The sequence below is a fragment of the Hylaeus anthracinus genome, unplaced genomic scaffold (assembly GCF_026225885.1).
Source record: "Hylaeus anthracinus isolate JK02 unplaced genomic scaffold, UHH_iyHylAnth1.0_haploid 27260, whole genome shotgun sequence".
NCBI classification, from domain to species: domain Eukaryota; kingdom Metazoa; phylum Arthropoda; class Insecta; order Hymenoptera; family Colletidae; genus Hylaeus; species Hylaeus anthracinus.
This window is the reverse complement of record NW_026535072.1, coordinates 26,077-34,298: the sequence shown is the minus strand read 5'-3', so window position 1 is coordinate 34,298 and position 8,222 is coordinate 26,077. Positions and strand designations below refer to the sequence as shown.

The 8,222-nt window shown below is 38.9% G+C and overlaps 1 long non-coding RNA gene across 2 annotated transcripts in view; it reads right to left on the bottom strand.

Annotated features, from left to right (window-relative positions):
- Window positions 1–203: 203 nt before the first annotated feature.
- Window positions 204–8,222, bottom strand: part of LOC128893213 (uncharacterized) — a 31,173-nt gene continuing 23,154 nt past the window's right edge. The window contains exons 3-6 of one of the 2 annotated variants that reach the window (XR_008461277.1): window positions 4,244–4,421; window positions 2,180–2,449; window positions 989–1,016; window positions 204–954 (exon numbers count right to left, since the gene is read on the bottom strand). This is a non-coding gene — a long non-coding RNA (uncharacterized LOC128893213). The remainder of the gene's footprint in view (window positions 955–988; window positions 1,017–2,179; window positions 2,450–4,243; window positions 4,422–8,222) is intronic. The other variant, XR_008461278.1, reaches the window with a different exon arrangement.

Genomic DNA, 8,222 nt, shown 5'->3' with positions numbered 1-8,222 from the left:
ATGTTATAATATTTTCAGAATAAAATATAACGAATAGACTGCGGGTCTTTGTGCAAAATAAAATCTTCGCGAACGTGCCTACAAGAACTGAATCTAAATAGGAATTGAAACATATGCATGTATATGCGAAAAGTTTGTTCGTGTAAATATTGATAATGAAACATTTATTTGGAAACATGAAACTCATTTAATTTAGACAAATTTCTTTAATACACGTAAACAGTACGAATACTTATGAGACTGACTGCGCATCGCGGTAAACGAAGTGAACAAATGATGCATTCCAAGGCGTCCTAAAAAAATCCACCTGAAATATCCAAATGAAATCATACCGCGGATCCAGAGACGCCACTAAACGCGGTGTAATCCGCGGGCCAAGTAAAAGCAATAAAATGGTTAGCGCAGAGAAACCGTGAGCGTGGAGGGATTTACGCGGAGAAAAGCAGAGAAACTGGTGTCCAGGTGGACGGAAAGTGAAAACGAAATAGCACGCGTCTCGTCGATAACACAATCCGCGTGTAACGCGTTAAGCGACGCGGACTGAACGAGCAAGCGGCCTCTAAACAAATTTTCAAAGCGCGAAAGGGAACTGAAACGGCGCGAGCGCGAGGGAAAGGGATTTTAAAGCGAATAGGCAACTATCGGGCTCAGCGTAGGGCAGAGCGTCGGTTAAAGGGTCAACGTCGCCCCCGCTGCAATTACTCTTTCGACTCGAAACGCCGACGGAAATCCGAATGAAAGTGACGCTCGTTGCTCTCCGGCGCGCGTTTTCAGCCCGCCGACGACCGGGACCACGTGTGCTTTTTTGTCAAACGTTGCGCTATTTGTTCGACACGGTGGACACAGCGGCGACGTAGCAAAACGGTTAACCGTTTTTCACTGAAAAATAAACGATCGAGATTGCTTGGTCTTTTCGATGCGGAATCGAATCAACGGGACTCTCTCTCTCTCTCTCTCTCTCTCTCTCTCTCTCTCTCTCTCTCTCTACTTCTCTCGTCAGCCCCGTCGTTTATTCGCTGAAAATAGAAGTCTCGGTGTACGGAAATGCGTCATAGAAAATGAAGGGGCCAATCGATGTAAACCTTCGCCCGAGCGAAATCTGTAATTTAATTTGCCGCGGCCGTCGGAGGCTTCGTTAAAGTTTCACCGTTTAGTGATCCCCGTTGGTTAAAGCAACGGCCCTTAAGAGGGCACTCGTGTTTGTCGCCTCGAAAATACCGATTTACATTTTTATTTTCGTCGTGCAGTCTTGATAACGCGCGAAATTATTCGCGGGAAATTGCTTCGCCTGCGTTCGACAAAATACTCGCGGGCCTTTTTATTAAAATACGGGAATTTGTTTGTGATAACTCTATTCTAAAATCGTTCAAAGACTAGGTGAGTTATTTGGTTGTACAAAAAGTTCGTGTCGATTTTTAAGAAAAATTCAATGGCACATTTGAAGTATGTACTTGAGAAAAGAAAGGGTTAACATTAAAAGTAAGTAAAGTTGGGTAATTATTTCTTCTCCTAAAATTTATTAATAAAATAAATATATGAAGTTTCAGTTTGAATTGATTCTTGTACGAATATTTATTACACTGATTCGTATTCGTACCCTCTATGTCTATTAAAGGAATTTGTCCAAATTAAATGATGAGTTCGATGTTTTCAAATAAATGTTGTTCGCCAAGCTTTCCACTTTTTAAGGGATGTACACATGTCATTTGTTTTACTAAAAATTGGCATGGACTTTCCAAATAAATATAATAAAAATAATCCTTTCTTTCACAACCACAATTCCCTATAGCATTCTTTGCTATATGAACATCAGGTTTTGTTGTAACGATAGCCTGCTCGTTCTTATAAACAAAGTACCTTCTCCTAACACGAGTGTCCCTTAACACGTTGAAAGGCCACGTCATTCATACACGAGTGACAGGATTTTTCACTAAAGAACTAAATAAATTAATTCTGAAGTTAAACAAAATAAATCTGCTCAGAATTTGTGAATTTGGAAAAGTCCCGAAAATAAGTACAAGTTTAAATTCAATAAAAATAAATTCCAATTAAATAAAAAGAGACTCGTATTATTCACAAGTATTATTTCCTTTGTCAACGTGTTAAAGTTCGAGCTACCAACGATCTCGTACGGATCACGCCTTCTATTACTTAGCTAAAAAAATGGATTTATCCTTACCTTGTGCGCTCTCAGAGTCTTGCCCTCGCAGGCCAGAGTGACGTCGCAGTACGCTTGCCGCTCCAGCAACTGTGAGAACATGGTCTGTAGGTTGCTGTGATGGTACTTCCATCGTAGACAATACTGTTGGGGGAACATGTTGGACGATGACGTCGCGGGAGGTGTCGTGGATGAACCGCCTCGTTGCTGAAGCATGCGCGAATCTGGTAGACCCACCGACTCTGGAACAGCCTGGACCCGTTGCTGTGGTTCACCGTGATCCCACCGCCACTGGAACATTAGTTCAACGTCAGGAGGATCGGGGGACCATAGTCGGCCGACGAAGGATCGCGGTTAAACGGGACAATTGGAAGACCGAGTCAGGACACAGGGCTTTGTTTCCTGCGATCAACGATCCACTTCGCAATGGGACCTCTGCGATCTTTGTCCTCCAATTGGGGGAGTCGTTAGCATTTAGAGATCCCCTCTAACACGATCTCACTTTTGAAACTGCTTTTCTACCCTGTAATACGTTGATTTTGGATAGTGAGGTACAGTAATGTCTCGTTAAACGCACAAGCTCGGGACTGACCTTGTGCAGTTATCGTACAGTTCGTGTATTCTTTGATGTTCGCCGACGTCCGACGAACGTAGAAAAGGACAGTGGATAAAGAAGAGGACGGAACGAAAACAACGAGGCATGTCGGTGAAACAATGTAATGCATCGGTGCACCTTTCTTATTATTAACTTTTATGCCGTAAAACTTTTATTTGAAATATTCTTTACATTTTTCTGATTAAGATGAGACCAAACACGACATAATTCGCAACGTATTTACTTGTAACGACTTATGTATCTAACAACTATGTATCGTATATCGTAGAACACTAACTAAAAAAAGATGAATGGTAAATATCGTCCGAATTATACCGTCTTTGGTCTCATTTTAATTAGAAAAATGTCAGGAGTATGATGGTAAAAGTTTTACAAAAAAAAAAAAAGTTAATGATAATAATAAAGTTTCATCGTTGAATTAGATTGTTTCACCGACATACCTCGTTGTTTCGCTCTGTCAAAGAATATATGAAACTCGGCGATCGAACTCTTAGTCTCTTCAAGAGGTATATATCAACCAATGATAGTACTATGATATGATAGATAAACTAATATATTTCGTCCGAGAGAAATATAGGAGAAAACATACACGAGGATGATAGAGAGCTCAGCGTGGGGTATCGACTAATTAGCGAGCCTGAAGAAAAAGATCTTGATACAAAATAGCCTTAATTGCTCGATACACACTGTAGAGTCGAGCGATACGTGACTCGAGTCGAATCGCTTGCAACCAGATTAGCATACCGACACTTTTCACATTCCCACGACGTCTGGACTAATCAATGATCGTTCGACTAAACAGCGCGGAAAATTACGTTTCAAAATTGCGACCGGTTCGTGGCTTTGGCAATTTGCGTTTCCTGTTAAGCTACTTTGTCCCAATAATTTCAGGGAAAACTGAAAGGAGTGGAAGTTAGGTTTCGAAAGCATTGCGAGGATAAATTGCTGCCTTGAATATCGAATTCGTATTTTATATGAGTGTGACCCACCGGTGGTACATACTTATATGTCCCAGCGGGTGGCGTGCATCACCGGTGATTCGCGCTCGCGTGGCTATCAAATGGCGTGTACCATCGCGCCGCCTCATGGCGAGAAACACGAATCACAGCACCGGCGTGAACGTGTTAAAGTAGAATTCACTAGATCGATAAAATTCACTAGATTCTGTTGGTAACGTGGATAAATCGTAATAAATCGATAAGTCCTTCGATTGGGGTACTTCATTGACGAGTACTTTACATTACTGATAAAATACTTTATGTTCAAAAAATGAAGCTCAACGAAGAATCTCTTTTGTTACAAAGAAATTAACTGGTAAATAGAATGACAAACATATTTATTTTGAGAGTGACTCAAGTCCATTTATAGCCATCGAAAAGGAAAAGTTGTGTCTTTTTACGCACCTACGCGAGAATCAAGCACGTTAATACAAGTTCGAGGTAAAAGTATTGCTCTAAATGATGTCTTACAGATATCGGTGGATGGGAGGCCACTCGTTAGGCTCGTTCCCGAAGTCAAACCGACCCGGGCCTCTATCAATCGGACGAATGTTTCCACGCCGAAAGTGCACGAAGCATTTACGCTTGCATCAGTTCGGATGTGCGCGTCGATCGTGATTTCCCTTTGCGTTGCCGCGCCTCACTCTCCCTGAAACACACGACACCAGTTGGTCAATGAAAGTGTCTGGCAAAATCCAACAATCACACTTGAATTCGCCAGTTATTATACGATAATTATTTCGTTCGTTATTTTGTTGATTACTTACGTTGGATTTTTGTAATAAACCAAATGGAAATTATGTACAAGGTACACGATTCAAATAAAGATGCTTTTGAACTGGTTAGAAGTGCAACTAATTCAACACCTGGCCCAAACGAGTAGACACTTGTAAATTTCTAACGTGAGAACTACACCGCGAGAAAAGTCTCAATTTAAATATTTGAATTCGCCAATTTATAATATGATAATTATTTTATTCCCTACGTTGGATTTTCGTAATAAAATAAATGGAAACTATGTACAAGGTATACAATTCAAATAAAGATGCTTTTTAACTGGTTAGAAGTGCAACTAATTCAACACCTGGCCCAAACGAGTAGATGCTTGTTTTCTAACGCGAGAATCTACGCCATGAGAAAAGTCCCAATTTAAATAAACGAATGCACATGCTTCCAAGTATATCCCATAAAATTTGAATTGAGAAATATTACAAAATAACCTCGTCATATTTTTTATAACACGAACTTACATTGCACAGTTTCCACGTAAGAAATTTCTCTAAATCGACTTGTTTTGGGAATGCTGTAATTATGCTTGAATTTTGATCCTTTCACTAATTTCTATGGGGTGTACGGTTTATATTTGACTGAAGCGATTCCGACTTCTGGAAAATCGCTGTCCGGAAACAAAGCGAGGTATTTAATTTGCAACTCCGTGGACGGAACCGGCCGACCACTTTTACGTGGCAATTCGCTTCGATGCTTACTCGCCTATGACTCGACGTTGGACGGTTAAGTATAGACGTCGGAAAGGAAATAAGAAATTCCGCAGGCGGAGAAGTGTGACGCGAACAGTTGCTCCCTACCGTGTCAACGATCGTTTGTCTCGGGGAACAACGATGAAAGCTGGTAATTACTATTAAATCGACGACTCCCCTCTGTCCGTATGCTGGTTATCGATCGTGCCCCGGTGTTTGCTATTCCGTTTCTCCTTTCTTGTGGAAAAGAAAAACATTGGAAAGAAAGAAAGCTACCGAGACGTCTAACGGACAGTTGAATCTCCGCGCTAAGAAAGGAACGGAAGGCACTCGTTTAAGGGAGTATCCTGAATTAGGAGGTCTAAAAAAAGCGGTTTCTCATGAATTTGTTTAGGATGGAAAAAAATAATTAAATTTATCGAACTATTTATCCTATTTTCATACGTATCTGAGTAGTCTGTACAAAATTTTTTCAACAAGAAATATTCAAATTTAGTCGACTGTGACGAACATTTGTAGAGCACCTCACAATTAAACCCTCCTATCGGCGGGAAAGATGCAGGTCGTAATTTTGGTTTGACACAAAAAAAAAAAAAAAAACGAAGAGAAATTTTCATTTTCATACATTTTTCTTCTATGCGAACTAAGAAAATTGAAACAAACAAAATTTTAAACAACTTTTTTATCAAGTTAAAGTGATTTTTTTCACCCCAGGAACTCGTTCTTTTCTTCAAACTTGCAGTAATTTCACATTTCACCGTTTTGCGGGTTTTTCTTGGTTCACATAGAAGAAAAATGCATGAAAATGAAAATTTCTTTTGGTTTTGTTTTGTGTCAAACCAAAATTACGACCTGCATCTTTCCCGCCGATAGGAGGTTTTAACTGTAAGCTGATCTACGAATTTGCGTTACAGTCGACTAAATTTGAATATTTCTTGTTGAAAAAAGTTGTACAGACTACTCAAATATGTATGAAAATAGGATAAAAAGTTTGATAGAATTAATTATTTTTTTCCATCCTACAAAAATTCACGAAAAACCGCTTTTTTTTAGATCTCCTAATTCGGGATACCCCCTTAAACGCGTCTGGGTTAGGTCGGGGCCCTTTGATCAACTTATTTTCACTCCTTTCTTGGTGCTTGAAACACCTTTCTTAAAAGGCAGTTACCGTGTTGTCTTCTCGAAGAATACTCGATTTTTGATGAACTTACAAAAATACAATTTGTTAATTATTTTTCTGTGTTGGAATTCTTTCATCGAGAGTTTTAAAGTTCACCGAATCTAATTTCATCCAAGTGCCCTCTTTCCGTTATTCGCAGACTCGTTGCAATAAGTCACTTATTGACCTGATTAAGGCGTCTATAATTAAATTAAGTCATTCGTGGCCCACTCGAATCGACTACATAACCGAAGAAAGCGAGTTAAATAAATAATGCGAAAAAAGGGTCAAGACCTGAGAGATTCTCCTAGAGTTAAAATAGAAAGCAGAACTCGAAAGCAAGAAAACGGAAAAGTCGGCGTCCAAACCCGAAGCTTTTCAGAGGTTGCCAATGGACAGAATCCGGAGCAAACTATCCTAACAACTTGGGAGAAAAGAAAGTTCCCGGGCGAACTCGCAGAAAAGAAGTTCCTCCGGTTGCATTATCTGGAAACGATTATCGCGAACCGCTTGTATCTATTAGCATAATTATCGGCACCGACTTCGCAAAACCGAGAAAGTCAAATATCGACATTTAGCTTTCATCGCTTGATAAAGCTCTCGTTACGGTTCGATTGGAAAGCTGATTTGGCGAATCTAGTGACATCCAGTTAGCGACTGTTACCCTCCTAATGAAGGGCGACACGGTATCAGAACCTTGTTTACCACGTAAATCTTACCACGTAAATCTTACCACGTAAGTTACTTGACTGTTCATTCTATCCCGGATAAGAACAGAAACGCTCTTCGGTGGCAACGAAAGGTGTTCAGGTGTTAGTGTTTAATTTGTTTAAGGAGAGACAATATCATAAATAATACCCTCTGTGTCTATTATAAGAAGTCTTTAATAAGAAGTATGGCGAAAATAAATAATAAGTTTTATATTATTTTATATTTTATAAATGAATTTTTCATTATAAATATGTATATGAATAAGCTTGTACATGTATCAATTATCTTCATATAAATTTAAATAATAATTTTTATATCACCAAATTAATTTTTCATTATACATATGTATATAAAGCTTATACATATATAAATTTATATCTTTGTATAAATGTATACATGTATAAATTATCTTCATATGAACGTGTACATGTATAAGGTTATTCATATACATGTGTAACAAATTCATTTGGTAATATCAAAACTATTATTTGATTTTGTGAAACTTCTTTTATATATATATATCTTTTTGTATATACCAACATGTTTATACAAGGATACACTTGGAAACATCAAATCTACCATTTAATTTGAACAAGTTTCTTCATATAGACATGGAGGGTACGAGTAATTATGAGATTGAATGTATGTGTTTGTGAGTAGAAGAGTCCTACAGACTTTCTTTTAAAGATGAATATTATTAATGGGCGCCTTGGATAGTCACATTTAGAGCATCCACGCTCTTTTAAAAACAACGATAGATTGTAAATTTATTTAGGAATCTCTAAACACGCGCATAAATATCGATTGAATAATTTCAGACAGTAAAAAATTGGTACAGATTTGGAATGAATAGTAGTTGGGATATTTTTTGAGATTCTTCTTGCGTTTCGAGTTTAACGGGTTCTTTGACGGGGATCGCGTGTAATATCTAGGGTATAGAGGAGTTTAGGCTGCACGTTCCACTGCGGTTTTAAAATTCCCCTCAGGCTAGAGGAGCCTCCTCGGTGCTCGTCGGTGGATCGTGGGAATCAATAAATTCCGCGTATCGGAAAACGCTGAGAGTACAATACGCGAATAACCGACAAGGCGCGAATTCACGCGA